The 20217-nt window shown below is 36.7% G+C and overlaps 1 protein-coding gene across 2 annotated transcripts in view; it reads right to left on the bottom strand.

The window, feature by feature from the left end:
• The window catches only part of LOC122812027 (cytosolic purine 5'-nucleotidase-like), a 563563-nt gene that overhangs the window by 528850 nt on the left and 14496 nt on the right, over positions 1 to 20217 (bottom strand). The gene's annotated exons all lie outside the window — the stretch shown is intronic.

The following is a 20217-nucleotide window of genomic DNA, read 5'->3' as shown; positions in this document are numbered from 1 at the left end:
AACCCAATTCAAGTGGAACTTGGACAGTTGAATGGGGAACAAGGAATTCACCCCTGCTTTGCCACCTATGTCTCTAATGGATACAGGCAGCCTGTAAATGGTTCATCTCCCAGGTCCCTGCTTTTAAATACTTCATCTACCAAGCCCCTGCTTACACTTATCAAGGGTATCAGAACTTGTCAGAGATTTGGGATGCATGGCTAGGCTTAAAAAGGCCCTTGTGGTCATTAGCCTAGTAAACATCTATGAGCATATATTTAGTTATTTTTATTTTATTTATAGTTTGTTTGCCAGGATCGTCCATTGGGCCACAAGGAGCCCATTTTCAATGGAGTCCTGGGGAGCAAAGCTCCAGAAAATTACAAATTACAAATTTAACATAGGAGTAAGTAATTAGAGAAATGTAATGTGCACAAATGAAGCAAAATTAAACAAATAGAAAAACACATATTAGTAGAGTGCACATATTAGTGCAATGCAATAAGAGTAATATTTACAAACAGTCAAAGTTTTTAACAGTTTAACATATTAGCACAATGCAATAACAGAAACAGTTTAAAAGTTTTAACAGTTATGCTAATTCATGCAGTTAACTTCTAGGCTACTGAATTGTACCATTCTAGGAGTTAGGCTAATTCCTAGAGTTTATTAGGGGTACAAAACAATGGGAGGCTATTATGAATTATAGCTTATAGAGATTAGCTATAGTGTAGGGAGATTATGTGGGGTGGGAGCAAGAGCATTCCCATAGTGAAGTTAGGTGTGTGTGAAGTAAGGTTTTGAATGAAGAGAGGCTGTTGGTGGTGCAGATGGGAGGTGGGAGGGAATTCCAATGGCTTGCTAGAGAGAAGGACATTAGATGTTTGCCTGGTGGATGGGCAGGTTTATGCAGTTCAATTAGATTTTGGGAATTAGATCTCAAAAGTCTATTTGGTTGGTGCATTTTAAAGGTGGTGGCAAGAGAGGGGGTGAAGATAAGTTTGTGTGATAGGACAAGTTGAATATAGATGAGGTAATTGGACAGCTCAAGCCAATTTGGCTGGTGTAGGGCAGTCCAGTGATGGGAAGTGGATCTATGGCCAGTTGCAAATTTTGTTGTTTTATTACAGCAAGATGAGAGTTTAGTCTTAAGGGAGGATTGCACATAAGTAAGGACAGAGGCACCGTATATGAGGGATGGGATAAGGTAAGTGTTGGCAAGGGTGAGCCTAGTGGAGGGAGAGATGTAACAGTTGTGGCAGTAAAGCATGCCTATTTTTTTGTGTGTGTGTGTTTTTTTATATTTACTTGTAGATGGTTATCAAACTTTAGCTGGTCATCAATCAGGACTCCTAGTAGTTTAGCATTAGAGACTATTTTGGGATGAGTATTATTTTGACTGCTGACTGAGAATGAGATTTTATCTAGGGTGGTGATTTTGGAAGCAGTAAATATCATGAGTTTAGTTTTAGTAGCATTGAGTGCTAGATGGTTGTCCATCATCCATTGCTCAGTGGAGGAGAAGGCATCTTGGGTTAATTTAACTAGGGTGGGTATAGAAGAGGCAGAGCAGATTATTGTTGAATCGTCAGCATATTGGACAAGGTTGGCATTTGGGATGGCTTGGTAGAAATCGTTTATGAATATATTGAATAGAAGGGGGCCTAAAACTGAACCCTGGGGGACACCTGTGGGAGTACTGAGAAAAGGGGAGGTGGCTTTTTTCCATCTGACTGCTTGTTGCCTGTTTGAGAGGTAACTGGTAAACCAGTTAATAGAAGAGTGGGATAGATTTAGTTTGAAGAGTTTAGTGAAAAGAAGGTTATGAGAGATAGTGTTGAATGCCTTAGACAGGTCAAGGAGGAGAGTGGACATGATGTGGCCAGTATCATGGACCTTATTAACTGTTTCTAGGAAGGAGAGGAGAGCTGTGGTAGTGCTGTGGCCCAGTCTGAAACCATGTTGAGTAGGGGTTAGAAGTTGGTTGTTTATGAGGTAAGGTAGAAGTTGTAGATGGATGCATTTTTCGAGAAGTTTAGAAATGGGTGATACGATGGCGATAGGTCGAAAATTTGTGATATTATTGTTTTTACCATCTTTATGGAGTGGAATAATAAAGGCCTTTTTCCAGAGCTGGGGAACTTGACATTCAGCAATAGATCAATTTAAAAGAATGCAGATGGGAAGAGCTATGCCTTCTGCGGCAACTTTTAAGAGATATGAGGGTATATCATCAGGGGCATTGGAGCCGAGTTTCAATGTTAGTAGAAGTTTTTTATGGTGGCTGTAGGGATGGGGTTGAAGGAGAAAAGAGGAGGTTGGGAGGAGGAGATGCTAGGGGAGGGAGGGATAGGTTGTTTTGGTGGATCTGTGACATTGAAAGCAATTGGTCTGAAAGACAAGATGGATATGAACACTACAAATTACTCAGCTAATAAAACCAAATTAAACAGCTGTAATGTATCAGAGACAACATGAGATTACCAGGAATACACCTTTTGTTGAACAGCAGTGATAAACAGATGGGTGACTGATGTCAAGAAACATATTAACATATTGAAAGTAAATACATACCCACTGTGTACACAGTACTGAAAATGAAGACAGCTGTGTGTATATAGTGGTGCTCCCTCACCAAAAGGTAATACAAGTATTTCCACACACTAACTGGTGTCCTCCTCATTTCTGGAGTTTGTGCAACCCACTTATTTATGTGTGGAGCACATAACCACATAATTATGCATGGATGTCAGTATGGACATGCGGGTTAGCATCCATTTGCACAGGATAAGACATGGATCTGACCAGCTACAACATGTCTTAGTTGTGGAGTTATTTAATTGAGAGATTCAGAAATACTCAGTTTAGAGAGCACAACTCATCCAAAAAAGGTGCTGCAATTTTCCTCCCTGTCCACAAAATGCTGGATCAGATTCAGTGTGGAAACAGCTAAAGTTGAGGACCCAGAGACTGAGGAGAAGAACCAGAAGTAGCTGATAGTCAGCTGTTAGATGAGTAAAAATAAAGACTTTATGCATTTTAAAATGTCCCAGGTTGTATATGTGTGTATGTGTATGTGCATGTTCATATGAGTGTGTGTGTGTGTGTGTGTGTGTGTGTGTGTGTGTGTGTGGATACCACTGTGAGCCTCTGAAACATGTCCTGAGGCACCCAAATATATGCTGCACAACAGCACAACTCTGGATGTAGGTGACATTCTAATGATACTCATCTCGTATATTTGGGTGCCACAGCAGAGTCATCAGCCATGGCTCAAAAGGGTGTGCTGCATCAACTGCACTGGAAGAAGTACTTGAGGGTGATCAATACTCAGCATGAGCATGTAGTTTGACATTAGCATTAATAGGCACTAGGCTTCCCTTCTGAAAATGAACCCTGCTGAAAACTGCTGCATAGCTCACACATGCACTTTGATGTTGGTGTCTTGCATGCTGCCAGTATAACAAATAAATATTTTTATTATGAGAAGCCAGCAAGAAGACGACCACTTTCAAATGAACCACCACACTTTATTAACATTTAGTACTTTCTTCTCCACTACAGTGACTTCATCAGTCTGATGTAGTGGAGAAGAAAGAGCTAAACGTTAATAAACTGTGGTGGTTCATTTGGAAGCGGTCGTCTTCTTGCTGGCTTCACATTTATTGGTCTTTTGATTTTGTTTCTGTGGTATTTTTATTATGAGGCCATGTGCATTGCATACCATTTGGGAATTCAAAGAATGACAGTCCTTCCTGTTGATTTATATATCCCCGTGTGGAATAAATGGTGTCTTGAGTGCAACATACTTGCAATCAATGTCATCCAGGACTGAGGAGAGTACACTGGTGTCAGAGAAGCCACTCATGGTGGTGGCTCTCTTCTTTGGGTTCTCAGGAACCATACATGATCTATCACATGTTGCATCCCTGAATTTATCTAGTATCCTCAAAGCAAAAGCCTGCGGTGGGCCCAGATGCTGAATTTTGGAAAGTCACTGTGATCATATAGACAATACACACCTTAGGTTTCAAAAGAGAAGAGGAGCCACACATTTCTTGCCACATAATATGTTGTTGGCACATGTCACATATGGCCCTTTCTAACTCACTGTCTACTCGTATTTGATAAACTATCTGCTGGTCACTTTGGCCGTAGTATGAGAGTTGCAGATGTCACTGACAGTATCACTGTGGAGTGTTTTTTACTGGTATAGGTCCTCATACATCTTATAGGCCATGAATCTGGTTTAATCAAACTAGTTATGTGCTGAGTGCCAACATTTCTGGTGCACACATTGACATTTTTCTGCATGTTGTAACTAGGTTACTGGAGAATTTGGAAAGGAAGCCCTGGTAGATGTGGTGTATTTCGATCTCAGCAAGAACTTTGACTTAGTTTCTCAAAGCAGACAGCAACCAAAGGGATTAGTGCAGGATCAAGAGGAAGGAATTGGCTCACTCTGTTCTTAAATGCTAAGACATGAAGGATTGTGCTGAGGAGATCAGTGTCAAACATAACGACTGATGGAGCAGGGTTTGGTCCTGGATCCAGTACTTTGCTAATTGTATTCACATTTAAGAGAACAGAGAGCAAGATCAGTTTCTTCAGTTGTGACTTAATGTTATGGGAAGCAGTAGGAGATGAGGAAATACTCGAAGAAATGGTTTAGAAAGGCTGACCAAGTGAGCTGAATGGTGGCAGTTGAAGTTCACTGGAGGTAATTGTAAAATACTCCATCTGTGCCATGACAGCCCTGTGTAAAGTATCAGATGATGGACTGGAACTGATGGTAACTGAGCAAGAAAAGGATCTGAGACTACCAGTCACACCTGAGCTGAACCACCTGATGTGATGCCAAAGGCTGCATATCTTCAGAGTGACAGAACCCAGAGGCAAAGAGGTAATGCTTCTGCTACATGGGTCGGGACATATTTTGAGCAGTGTGTGCTATTTTGGAGGTCCGATAAGGATATCAGGGAAGAGCTAAGAGGAATGCTACAAGAAGAGTGAATGGGGTGGAAAGGAAAGGATATGATCAAAAACAAGAGTTCTTGTCACTTAAAATCAGAAGAGACAGGCAGACAATATAATGGTGACAAAATCACATCATGAAGATTTGAAGGAGCTGGCCAGAACAAGGACAGGAAAGGGGAAAAGTGCCACAGGCAGCAGATGATAGTGACCTGCTACTCCCTGGGTTTGTGAATGGTCTTCATCATGGAGATGGTTGTAAACCTATGAATTTGACTACCAGAATGTGTTCCAGAGAGGGTATCTACTGAAGCATTTGAGAGGGCATAGGACATACAAAGAAGAGATGATGGGGAATATATGAATGGACAGGAGGTAGAATGATGAATGTAGTCTAAAGGCAGACCAGATAGGCTCATTGTGTCTTTTTGTCAAAAGCAGGTGTAACTAATTTTTTGCTTCCTTTCACTTGAAAAATGCTAATCCATGATATCTATGAATTTCATGGCTTGTGTTTCACTACTTATTTGCATACATTAGTATTCTATATAACTGTGCTACATACCACACAATTCCTAGTTGTGCAAGACTTCTATTTCAGTAACCAACACCCTGTACATTTTCAGGAATCTTGCAGGGCCACCTTGTATATTGTGTAGTAGATTGCGAATCTTACCACTTGCTGAAATGGCAAAATAGGGTATTTGTGGAACAAAGAACAAGTGCAACAAATATGTGATAGGGTGTTAAAATGTAGCTTAAAAGTATACACACACAAAACCCTGCTCACTTTTTAGGTTACTACATTCTGAATAATTATATATAAAGCATTACCATATATTTTACTCTACATGTGTTTGATTAAAATGTAAAAATGATTTATCTAATTGTTGCTGGTATATAGAACTACCAGCTGATATTTGCATATTAAGTACTACATGCTTTATAATGATATGCTAAAAACTTTTCAAGCTCACAGTATCTTCTGACATGTTTGGTTTTGAAGTTACAAACATCTGTCATAAGAAACTGTTACTATTTTAACCATTTATAAAAATGTAAGTGAACACTTAAATGTAGCATTTTATATATATATATATATATATATATATATATATATATATATATATATATATATATATATATATATATATATATATATATATATATATATATATAATCTCTTCGGGAGAAAATACCTTTACGGCTGCAATATTCTGCTGTCTTAGATTTAAAATTATTTAATTTTTTTGTTAAAAAAAATAGAAAAATAGAGAGGCTAGTGTTTAGAATAGAGGTGATAAGGTGTGGACAAAAGAGACTCTGATTCAGTTTTTAAGGTCATTAAAATTATTATCATGAATTGTATTTAATTTCAATGCCACAGGGATGGAATCCTCAGTTGATTAAGGGATATTTAGACTATATTATTATTTCAAAACCAGACAACATGCGAGTAGGTATAGAATGGCACTTGTCACAGGGGAAGAAATCAAAATGAAGTTGGATAGCAAATTTAAGGGCAAGTCCCTGGGATCAAATGAGTTGGCATCAGACATATGGAAACTGGTAGATGAGGCAGTTATCTGAAAATGGGCTCAATTAATGAACCTGGTGTTTCTTGAAGGGATTCTCTCAGTAACTTGGAGGGAGGTGACCATAGCACTGATACTAAATGAAGGGGAATTTTCTGTGCTGTCATCCTCACACAGACCAATTTCAGTTATAAAGCACAACTATAAAATATTTATGGTGATGATGAGGAGGTTGGTTAAAATGATTATGGGAATTCTTCACTTTGATCAGGACGTTCTTGTAGCAGGGTAACATATGCATAATAACATTATTACAACCTTGACAACAGTGGAGAATGTCCATCTTCATGGGAGACTATTGCTAAGTTTTGAGTTTAGATGCTGAAAAGGCATTTGATTGAGTAGAATGGCTTTTTTTTGTACGTGGCATTAAAGAGAAATGAGGTTGCCCAGGGAACTCATAACTTTGTTATGGAAATGTTCTGTTTCAGTGGTTCAAAAGCCTGAAGTAACATGTTAGCTATGCTTTCACAGACTTTCTACTTCACTAGAGATAGATGGCAATGCTGTCGTGACCCCCTCTGCCTTTTGAACATTATAGGTTCATAGGTTAGTACTAGGCAAACTGCTCTTGTGGGCCATTTTAAGCCTAGCTGATTACCCCGTGTGAGAATCAAACCCTGCACCTTGTGTTTATAAGGTAATCACCTTAACCATTATGCCATCCCTCCACCTAGCAGTATACAGTTCTTCACGGATTGGGGGGGGGTTGTGAAGCACGTGAAGAAATCACTTTTTGTAGATTATATATATTTAGGTGCATAACAAATCCACAAGGGTATTTATCGAGTTTGTTTAAGATTCTGGATGAGATTGGTGTAGTCTCAAGTTATAAAGCTAATCAAAAACAAAAACTGCTTCTATAAATTATTGAGTGGATTCAGAAAGCATGTGATGATTTAACAATGATGACTGATGGGACTGAGGGATAGTTGTGTACATCTTATGGATTTACACTGAGAGATGTTTGTGGGAATTAATATGTTTAACACAAAAATATGTGGCAAAATACCAGAAATTTCAAATTCTTGTTTGGAAATGTTTACACTTGTATTTGATACATCAGTGTGGTTTAGCAAGATATTTTCTACTGTAAATAGTGACTGCTGGAGATGTGAAGAAGAGGTCTTCTGGGTTTTTCAAAGGTTATTTGATTTTTAAATTAGATTTTCAGTGGTTGCTATAGGAGCTGTGCAGGTTATTGACATTTTTTTAGGGCTGGTAGGAGTTCTGAGAGACGTATGATTATTTCAATACAACTGAAGTTTACTAAATGTGATTTTACTTTTGGAAAATAAAGTAAGGACTCAATGCTAGGGAGTTAACTAATTAAACTGTAGCAGAACTGCAAATTGTAATTACAGAATTAGCATTAAATGAAGAAAGAGCACTTAAGTGGAAAGCTTGGCAGTTTTGTATACAAAAGGATGCCATGCTACCAGTTCCTGGACTCCAGGGTGGACAGATGAGGACAGATAATGGTAGAATGAAAGATATACTGACTTTCACTTCAAGGAACAGGGTCTTGGATGGTTTAGAATAGGATATTAATCATGGTTGATTAACCCCATGAAAGGGACCAGTGATAAGATTTGGAAGTGCTTACCTTCTTTGTTGATCTCAATTAATATAACTAAGACTATGAAACTTGTTATATCTGTTCTGAGACATGCACATTGTAAATTAAAAAAAATGTTTTGTTAATTTCTGCTTAATGTTAACATGGTTTTTAAAATATTTCTTGTTATGATCACAGAAATGTTAAGTGGAAAACTAAGACAAAGTAAAACCAAATCCACCGATGAAAAGGATTTGGTTTTATTTAGTTTTAGTTTTCCACTTAACATTTCCGTGGTTATTAGTCATTGTTCATTTGATGGCCAAAGCCAACAGTCAGGAGCTCCTTAATCCATTATGAACAGCCAAGAGGAGGTGTTAAAAAATCTCAGCACTACTTTGATGGAAGTTCAAAGGACTATGATTAATTTATCTGCCAAGGTAAAAAAAAAGGCAATAAATCAATCGTTCACCTCCTTCAGACTGAGTCTGGTTCCACAGATGGTGATTTAACTTTAGTAGCACCAGAGAATCAGCCATCCAGTCTGAGTTTCATCATCAGTTAATAGAAGTAGTGTTCAACATACTGACTTCTTTAAGTAATGTTCAAGCCCTTTTGAAACATCTGTTGAACACTACAATGGAGCCGGCAAGCATGAATTGAAAGTGAAGATGACCGAATTAGAGAAAAAACTCAAAAAATATCAGTCCCTTACTCTTGAAAATTTATACTTTGAACAATGTTTGGTGCTTGGCATTCTACAAAAGGGGATGCATTTGAGCAAGTTCCCTAATGGGATGAATGCAACTGATGTTTTGTATTTCGAACTGGTGGAATTCTTTAATTCAAATGTTGATTAACAAGAATGAAAAAGTAATGGCTTCACTTCAGGATGAAATCACTTGTTTAGATACTTACATTACTAAAACTATCACAGTTTTTCCAACATTGTGCAGTGAATATGACAAAATTTCTACTGTTCTTGACAGATATGAGAATACTATTGTCATCTGTATGAAAAAGAAAATCCTAAGAGGTAAAGTAGTTTATGACAATAAGATCGCTTTCCTTATCAATGGCAATAAATTTAGCCATTCTTGTGGGGGTAACAATATTACCAATATTATTCATTCCAGTGGTGACTGGGATTTGAATGTGGTTAATCACATGGTTTCAGTGAGGTCCCTTTAAATTCAGAAGGGGCTAATGAAGAAAATAAGTTTTCTCATACTTCCATTACATCCAGTAATCCTCAAGGTCCCAAAGGTGAAGTGGATAGCAACAATGTATCCTTTTTTGCTCCATGTGACAAAGTAGTGGAACTACCTTACCTACCCAAGGAGGCTTTGAATAATTTTGGAATTAAAGATTAATTTGGTGACATTTCAAAAAACTGAGGTTGTCCTAGTTACCAGTCAGGTTTAACGAGGGGTAGAGGAGGGAGCCAACAGAAAAAGTACAACTGAATATGAACATGTGTTTCCCTCTTCCCTTCATAATGGCAAAAATCATCTTACATGGACAATACCAGCAGGATGGCAAATGAAACTGTTTTTGAACTTTTGCTAAAGTTTTTAATTCTGTCTGGTGTTTCCTTAAGTCCCTTCAGTTAAATATTTTACAATTGGGACTTAATTTTATACCTATTCATAAGTTTGATTTGGTTAGGATGTGAATTGAACTGAAAATATAAGTATGGAAATTGAATTTGAATTACTTATTGCACAATGTTGTTAAAATAGATGGCAATTTACTTAGGAAACCATCAACTTTAACCCCACATTGCATAATGGACAAAGTATTTGAACAGAGTTGTGAGAATGAGATTAGGAAAATACTGAATATACAAACTTGAATAGGGAAGAAAAAGCATTAAAACAGTTACGGTCTAGTAAAGAACTAAAGTTTATGAAAGCTGACAGGGGGGGGTTGTAATGACACAAGGTAACTATATTAAAGCCATGGAAGTTTTGTTAAATAAACCTGGCGACTATGTGGAAGTTACCTTAAAAGACATCAGGAAATGTTATGGGTACATTAGTATTTATTTATATGAATTACTAATGGAAGGAAGTATAGATTTTAAGAACTATAGTTACCTGTCTAATGAACAACCACAAGTTGGGACCTTATTCAGAATCCCAAAAATACATAAAAATGAAATAATGCCCCCATTTAGGCCAATAGTGTGGGCCCCTAACCGCATCACAAGAGGGATTTCTGCTTATGTGGACCATATTTTAAACCCTTTGGTACAAAAGATGAGGTCCTACAATAAAGATTTATGGGATTTTTAGTACATATTCGAGAATTTAAAAAACAGTTTCTATATAGGTCTGGAAACTTTGCTATATTTACCGTGGACATAACATCCTTATTTATGAATATACCTGAAGATATAGGAATGGAATTTTTTCAGTTATATCTTAGTAAAAATACTAGTTTTACAAATCAGAAAATTCACTTATACTGTTTTTGATGGAAATTATTTTGGAAAATTTTTTTTGTTTTCAACAGGAAATACTTCAAACAAATAAAGGGTATTTCTATGGGGTCTCCTGTTGCACCCACCTTCACTAACCTTGTGTTAGGATGGTGAGAGACTGAGATATTGCATATTTCTTTATTTTCCAGAATATTTTTTTATAAGAGGTTTGTGGATGACCTGTTTTTTATTATAGAAGGATCCATTGAGGTTAGTAATAAGATGGTAGATGAACTGAAGAAAAGTTTGGAGTTTTTGGAGTTTTCCCTGGGTGGCTCTGGTACCACCATTGATTCTTTTAGACCTACGTTTAACTTGGAAATCAGTGAAAGTTATTTGAAAGCAAGGTACATAGGAAAAAACATTTTCTAATAACTACTTACATTTTAGAAGTCATCATCCCCTTTTAAGAAACGTAACATCCCCAAAGTACAGTTTATAAGTGCATTAAGGTTGACCTCAAATGATTCTGACTTTGTGGCTGAAATTGTTTTATGATTTATTTATTTTACATTTGTTTACCAGGAGAGTCCAACTGGACATATCCTTTTTCAGTGGAGGCCCAGGGAGAAAAGCTCCAAAAATGCACAAAGATGTAGATAAGTACAATAAATGTGAAAAAACTACAAAAAATTTTGATGATAAATACAAAACTGGAGAAAGTACTAATTACAAAAAATACACAATAACTGATCTACGAACAAGACTGAGAAATTACAGAAAAAGTTTGCAAATTTGATGTACCTATATGATTGACTACTTTCAAGGATTTATAACAACATACAAATATTATGTATGACTGATGTTAAAGTTTTCTGTGGGAAATGTACATTTTAAAGTTAGAAACAGATATGTGCAGTGTCAAATAGAGGCATATATTCCATTTGCAAACCAGAATAGAGTAGTAGGACATCGATAAGGTGTCGGCTTCTGAGATTATATGTGTACCACAAACTTAGCAGGACAGGAGCAAGAGCAGTGCCAAGTTTCAGTAAAGTGTGACTTTAGATGTTTTTTAACTTGTTCTGCAGAGCAGTTGGAAGTTATTGAGGTTGGTAGTTTGTTCCATATTTTGTGAATGAAGTATGAGAAGAGTGAGTGTCCAGCTGAGTTGTTTGCTTTCGAGATATTAAGAAGTAGTTTTTTGCCGGAACAGGCAGCATGATTGTTGGTGTGTGGTTGCATAAGATTCTGAAGAGCAGGGTTTTTTTTTTTTTGGTTGATACAGGATTCTATGGGCATAGGTTAATTGATTAAAGAGTAGTAGTCATGGTAGTTCTAGCCAATTTAGTAATTTTAGTGATATACAATGATGTGTCCTAGATGGGGACTCTGTGGCAAACCTGGAAATTTTATTACAACAGGATTCTAATTTAGCTAGATCAGTTTTTCTGACGTTGGTTAGTATGGGAGAGTGATATAGGAGTGTTGCCAAGAGGTGTGTACGAGCAATGGTAGCTTTTGTGTTTACGGTCAGGAATTGTTTGTTTCTTTACAGAGCACCCAATTTCTTGTGTACTTTCTTGATGGTTTGAGAGATGTGAATGTCAAATTTCAAATTGTTGTTAATTTCAACACCTAGAAGTTTGGTGTGGGTTACTGGTATGATATTGATTTTATTTTTGGATGTAATGTTGAATGACAGGCTTGGTGGGGGAGATCTTGTAGGGTAGAAGAGAAGGAGCCTGGTCTTGTTGAGATTTAGAATGAGGTGGCTGTTAGTGAGCCATTTTTCTGCAGCTAGAAAAGACTCTTGGGTTATGGTCTGGAGGTCTTGTAGGGAGGAGGCTGTGCATATTAGTGTGAAGTCATCTGCATATTGTATGACTGCAGCGTGAGGGGTAAAGATGTGGAGTCTGTTTGTGAAGAGAAAAGAAATAATAAAGGTCCAAGGATAGAGCCTTGGGGAACTCCAAATGTAACTGGAAGAAGGGGAGAGTTCATTTTGTCATTGAACGGCCTGCTGGCTTCCTGATAGGTAGCTTTTAAACCAGGTAATAGAGGGAATGCTCAGATTCAGGGTGGAGAGAATGTTAATAAGTTTATTGTGATTTACCATATTGAAGGCTTTAGAAAGGCCCAGAAAGACAGCAGAGGCAATATTTCCATTATTTCTATGGTGGTTCATGGTGTTAGTAAAGGACATTATAGTTGTGGTAGTACTGTTATAGGGGCAAAAACCATGTTGATTTTTGATAGTAGTTTTTGTGCGTGTAGGTAATGCATCAGTTGTGTGTCACCTACTCTCTCTAGGATTTTAGATAGGGGTGACATAATTTCAATTGGATGACAGTTGGTCAATTTGGTGGAATTACCTTTCTGTAAAGGTAGAATATGAGATATTTTCCAAATATCAGGTACTAGGTTTTTTGAGATTGATCTATTTATTACTATAGCTACTGGATAAGCTATAGCATCTGCTGCAATTTGCAAGAAGTCGGTGGGGAGTTTGTCAGCTGCTAGTGAGGTTGGCTTTAGTATTTTAAGTAGTCTTTTATGGTAAAAGCCACTAGAAAATGAAAAACAAACTGCTATATGAACAATAACACCACAGGAGCAGCTCCAACGTGAAAACAAAGATGAGGTGTTTAATAAATAAACAGCAAACATGACAACGCAGCACGACCGCTGCGAATCACAACAAATAAATGAAACAGTAAATCCGGTGCAGTATTAAGCGCTTTTCGTCTTCAAAATAAACAGACTTCTTCAGAAGTCTTTTATGGTGCTAACAAAGACTGGTTGTAATGTAAAGGAGTCGCTGCTATTTTGGGATATGAGTGGTTTGGAGGTGGTGGGGTTGATCTGGGAATTTGAGAGGGCTAGGACTAGGTTCATTGTTGGAGCTTTTTCAATATGAGGGTATGACGTGAATTTTTTGATTAGAATGTCTGAAGAGGTGTTCAACAAGAGGAGTGATCATTTTCCACCCATTTTGTTAAAGCCTTTTGTTAAGTCCTTTAATAAATTAGATTCAAACAACTGTGATCCGTTTCATTCTGTGTATGCCTTAGATATGGCAAGTGACAACTACTGTATTTAGGAAGTTATTAAAATAACTGGATTATTATCAAGGGTAACAAAGAGATATTTTATGTAGTAGGACCTGAACCTAAGTTTGTTTATAGAAAGAATGTCAGTATTAAGAAGCTGTTACAGCAAGACGGTTATTTTTTTAACTAGCCCTAGTACTATCAAAGAAAAGGGGACTTACAAATGTAATTTTTGTTCTGTTTGTAGATATATTCATGAAGGACCTTACATTTGTTTTTCCCACATAGATGGAATATTTGGCAGTCACAAACGTTTTAGCTGCCAATCTAAACATGTGGTATACATTGGCATTTGTTCTTTATGTTCAGCATTTTATACTGGAATGAACACAAGGTCTTGACAAAAACATATAAAAGAACATTTATATGCCATTAAAACAAAATATATGAAAAACATCCTATATAAACATTCAGTAAGTTGTTTAGGGTTTACAAAGTTTTATGTATTAGATGACATTCAAGAGGATATAACCGGGGGGACTTCAAAAATAAACTTGAACAAAAAGAAACTATATGGCAATTGGAATTAAAGGTGTATTGTCACCCAGGATTGAATGAAGCCATTACTATCAAGTGTTTTCTTTAAAAAAACAGGAAGTAAATTGTTTTACTAATTGGAAAACTGTTTTTGTTGGATAAAATATTGTATATAATAAGGTAAAGGGATTTGTAAGGTATTCTGATGAAGTCTGATTTATATTGTACTAAAGCGGTAATAAAGAAGTTTTAATGCTACTATTTGTTTTTGAACTGGTTCCTTGTGGTGTGTTGGCTTATTTTCATTTGTGGATTTGGTTTTATTTTATTTTATTGTTATGGTTGAAGGTTTTAATAAGGAAATTACCTAAAAAAATGAAAATGACATTTTAAGCCTGCATTTAAAAAGTTACATTTAGTTTAATGGTATGTTTAAAATCAAAACTTCACATTTGTAAATATATTTGTGCTGAATAACTTTGTGGTTACTGTATGCCACCACCTTTCTTAAACACAGTACTACTCAGCATTTTAGTTTTGTCGGAGATCTTGGCTTATTTACATGTTAGAAGATCAGCTTGAATTAAAACTTAAGGAATAAAAAACAAGTAATCTCCGTGGTATCCCCGAAGTCTCAAAACAACCCACTAAAGTGTAGTGGGTCTAAAAACAAAACAGTGTAAGAAACTTCTCTGTGTGGAAGATTTTCAGTCCATATATTTCTAGTTAATCACTGTATATTAATCAGATCAGACAATAGTAGTAGAAGTAGCGAACGTAAACTCGTCAAGTCAAAAAGTAATAATAGAAAATATATAATTCTACAGCATTACTAAGTATTCAAAAGTAATCCAAGCAAGGCAGGCAGTCAGTTTCCAGTCGAATATCCTTTATTAAGTACACAGACTTCGAAAGTAATTCAAGCAAGGCAGGCAGTGATTTCGACTGGAAACAGACTGCCTGCCTTGCTTGGATTACTTTCGAATACTTAGTAATGCTGTAGAATTATATATTTTCTATTATTACTTTTTGACTTGACGAGTTTACGTTCGCTACTTCTACTACTATTGTCTGATCTGATTAATATACAGTGATTAACTAGAAATATATGGACTAAAAATCTTCCACACAGAAAAAACTTAAGGAATACTGACCCCAGCCAGTGGAGAGGCATCATTTGCTTCTGAATGTTTCATAAAGCAGAGAGTATCTACCTAAAATATACCTCTCTGGTGACTTCTTGCTGAGCAGCTGAGTTACTGGCAAGCTGCAATGTCAATAAATAAGGATAAATTAGTGGGATAACTCAGATGTTTCACCTCAAAGGCCTAATAGCCATAATACTGTCTGTTGTACTTTTATCAAAGATCATTTGTCCAGACCATGATATACCAAAATGAACTTACCAAAACTCATTACAAATGGAACACAAGTGGTGTGCAATGTTCCTGCAGCCCTCTATCTGAGGGACTTTGGTATACATGCCCTCTTAACTTTATATATCAATACCATAGTCATAACAACTTGTGGTAGGTAATGTAAAGTTAACAAAACATAGCTATGACTGAAAACATTCTCTTCTTTTGCTGTATAATAAACACAATCAGAATTTAACAAATGCACATTTAGTATGAAGCACACATGAAAACAAAATTTGGCAGATTCAGTTTTGGCTAACTATATATTATATATTATACAATGAATGATCTTTACTATTCACTAATATGCATGCTGATTGGACAACCCAGTCAGAATGTTTATTGTAAATTTGGTGTTACCCACAGAAATTAGTTTGGTAGCCCTGCCTCAATAACTCTTAATTTTATGGCAGGGCTGTTGAACTTACTGATATCACAAAACTTTTTTTCTACTGTGTCCGACATTAAAACATTGACACAGAGTGAAAGAAAGGAAAGAAAGAAACCAAACTACGTTGCAAAGAAAGTTGTTATGAGTGCTAGTTGCCAAACGAAAGTCCAGACAGCAAGTGATGCACTCATAGGTTCATAGGTAGGTACTAGGCTATTGGCCCTAGGGCCTATATAAGCCTAGCCAAATGGTACCCTGGCTTTTGCCACCCAAGAAAATTATTTTCCTGTGCCCCTGTCAAGCAGAGCCACAGAAGTGATCCCCGGGGTGAATTTCCTATCTCCCATCCAATCATCAAGATTTTTCTTGAAGAGTGCTAATGAGGAGCTTTGTTTGATATAGATAGGTAGTTTGTTCCAGAATATGGGAAGTCTCTGGGACAGGAATCTATGCCTCCAGCATGTTCTGTTTATTGTGGTGACAAGGTTTAGGTCCCTAGAGCGTGTAGCTTGGAGGGATTGGGATTTCTTTAAGTGGAGCATGTCTAACAGCTCTGGGTTTGGCATAGCTTTGTATGTTAGGCAATCTCTGCAAACATTCTTGACTCACTTAATAAAATGACTATTTGGGATGCCAAGAGTGCAAGCATCTCTGGCAATTTGCAATTTACAACTACTTTAAAAAGTGAAATAAAGAGCTGTGATAACTACATACTCTGCAAGCATCAGCATGTATCAGATGAATGCATGTGCAGTACATACTTCAGACGTCCACTCTATAGACACACACGTGCACACACACACACACACACACACACACACACACACACACACACACACACACACACACACACACACACACACACCTGAATCAGGCACACATTGCACAGAACAACATACTTGTGTACAAACTACATATTTTTAAAGAAACTGAGTCATACTGTTTACATACAGAAATTTCATAGTAACTCCAAAGTCTGCACTCAAGAGATAAAGAACTAGTCTATGCACATAAGCAGTATATATATCTCTTTGACAGAAGTAAGAAATGCATTTCCAGGAGGATGACATAAACAGCTGTCATGCATATAAATGCAAGAAATGAACAAAATAATTGTTACTTGTGTGTGTGTGTGTGTGTGTGTGTGTGTGTGTGTGTGTGTGTGTGTGTGTGTGTGTATATATATATATATATATATTTCAAGAGGTATTTTTTGTCTGTAATGAACATTTTAATGCATGTGAATAACTGCTTTAAGACTTTAACTTTTGATTCAAATTATTCGTCATTTAAGTTAAGGATACAAAATGACACACAAATAAAGAGGCAGAACATATGGATAAAAAAGAAAAACAAGGAATCATAACATAGATATTAGACGTGATAAAAGAAAAATGAGAGAAGAGAGCTAAGTGTTAGGGGGTGAAGGGAAGGGAATGAGTGCAATTGCTGGAAGCAGTAGAGGCCACTTTTGATTCAGGACAGATAGAAAAGTAAAATACAGATAAACAAAGGCCATGCAGGAGGAAGAAAAAGCTATCCAAAGCAGTGGACAAAGGAGATGTGAGTGTGCACACAGTATGAAAATGGATGTCTACAATAAAGGAAGAAGACATTACTCCAGTGAGGAAATACTATGCAGACATGGGTAAGAATTATGTCATCACAAACACATATCCATTAAAAGCAGAGGATGGAGCATACCTCTCAAATGTCCAAATTTTTTGTAGAATGTCCAGATTTTTGTCTTATATTTTTGGTCTTTTCTTCATAAAACTTGTGGTTTTCTTGCAAATCACTGAAGATTGAAGTCACTAAATAATGGCATATATTTGTGTTTCTGACTTCATATCTTTCAGAAAATGCATGCTAACACAATACATGTTATTCTAGCAACTAAGTTTATAAGAGCAATATTTAAAATCTGTCCCTATTTTTGGACATTTGTCCCCTCATTACTTTAGACTGTGCCCACATTTATTGTGTGAAGAGGTTGAGAGGTATGACCTAGAGAGATTCATGTAAATTCACAACAATGACACTTGCACTGTGCTCAGAAAAGTATTGTTTTACCTTAAACTTGAAGGTTAATATGATGCAGGCACCCAAAATACTAAAAAAAATGCATTTCCCACTGCATGAGGAGAGTAGCTTCAGGCTCAGATACCTCTTTTGGAGTGGGATTTATGTACAGTCAACATATGATGCAAAGAAAACAGAGGCCAAGATACTAATGACTGTACATTAGGACATTGCTGACCGAGTATGAATCATTTTAAAGATAAGAATGAGACGAAGGTAACTTAGTCTACTGGTTAGGTATGCTAATTGTAAAGTTTTAAAGGCATATTAGTCACTGCCAGCAGAAATGACTATGGAAAAAACATGCAATTTGACTGTTTGTTTATTCAAGACATGAAGAAAGTTGGAAGATAGATCCCCTAAGAATGACTGAGCAATGCAAAAAGTTTAGGAACGGGGACTGGATGGACAGCATTTTTTTTGTTTCAGCAGAAGGCAGGTAATTCTGTACAGCCCTACTTTTTGGTGTGCTTCCTTGGTAACATAATCCACACAGGACTGAATTTAGCTTGTCATTATAATTATCACAAGATGCTTCCAGAAACAGACAATATATAAGCAGCCAGATCACTGCTGCTATGAGTAATGTGGGCTTTTGTACATTATATTTCTTATGACATTTGAGACATGACTGTACCAATGTTTTCTTAGAGAATAGCAACAATGTCCTTTTTAAATAACAGTCTCAGATTCAGCTTGAAATGAATTGTTAAGAAATTGTTGACTGTCAGCATAGAAAAGGGTAGAATTATCAGTGTATTGAATGACTTCTATACCACATTTGTGTTCATGCCATTGGTTAGCGAATAAAAAGAAAAACAAGTTGCCCTGAATTGATCTCCGAAGTCCCCCAGAGTTAAGAAAGTCAATAGTAGAGATTACATTTTCCAAAGTAAATTATTTTATGATAAATTACTTTGAAACCAGGTCTGTGGACCATAATCCAAATATTCATTAGTCAGACAGTGACTATATAGTTCATTATTAACAAATATCTAACACTGCTGTGCAATCCGATAACTTTGCTGCAGAGCAATGTCTCAACTGAGGTATGGGATTATGTAAAGCAGTATAGTGCCTCATCATGTCCTAACTAAAAATTGTTTAGTGTCAGGAAAATAATCTGAATCCTCATTAGTCAGACAGTGTGTGAACAGACCATGATCTAAAAATATCTTAAGATTTTTGGAAAAAAAAAAAAAACTTGCTCTAGTGTGGTGACCTTGATCCTAGTGTGGTGACCTTGATCCTAGAGTGGTGACCTTGATTAAGGTACAACATTATGTAAATTAATGCATAGTCATCACCATGTGTTGACTGAAAATCATTTATTTATTGGTCAATGAACTAATCCCACTGCCACATGCACATTTTCAGGACCAACATATGGTTAAGTGAGTTGCCCTGCATCACAAAGGCTGCAAGTAGAAACTGAGTGAAATCAAACCTGCAGCTACAGGATAAAGCTTATCAACTGCTCACAGCTTTAACCCTCTGAGCTAAAGTGCCTGTTGAAAATCATGTTCTTGCACCAATGATAACATGCTCAAAAAGGTACAGTGTCATCTATTGGTAAGCAGCCTTTGTCAGAGGGCTCAGAACACTAAAGGGACGATAATGCCAATTTTTGGAAGAATGCTGAGAGCAGCTTATTGTGGCAGTCTGCATTTTGTTATTATTAGAGCAGTAAAAGGCCAGTAGAATAAAGTACCATTTTGACTGGTGCATTGTGAAGGCAGATATTCATTATAGGATGTACTTGTATTCTTAGTTTTGAGAGGAGACTGTTAATGCATGATATGGCAGAGCATGGAACATGAAGTCAGAGACTGTCTACTTATGGCAGCATTGCACATCTGAAGAGGAAGTGTTTTATGGTTTATACGCAATGTCAGAGAGAAAGAGAGAATTCTGAAAAACCTTTGCTGTGTTATGATGAGCTGGAAGGGAAATGTGACACGTATGCCAGCTTTAGTAAAAAAAAGACCATTTGTTAAGGGAAGTTGCACTTAGTAATACATTTTGGCCTTTACCTCAGAGTTTAACCCATTTTCAAAAAAAATGACATTTTTTCAACATCATTTTACTTTGGTGTAGCTTTTTGGCTAGGTATATGCTCAAATGGCACTGATTTATTAAAGACTGGTAATCCTCTCAACTGTACAGATTTTCACAGAATGTCCAGATTTCTGGCTCATATTTTTG

Source organism: Protopterus annectens, chromosome 9.part0 (assembly GCF_019279795.1).
Source record: "Protopterus annectens isolate FY-2018-M chromosome 9.part0, PAN1.0, whole genome shotgun sequence".
NCBI lineage: Eukaryota > Metazoa > Chordata > Ceratodontiformes > Protopteridae > Protopterus > Protopterus annectens.
Note: the sequence above shows the minus strand (reverse complement) of the source record. Positions and strands in the feature narration are given on the sequence as shown.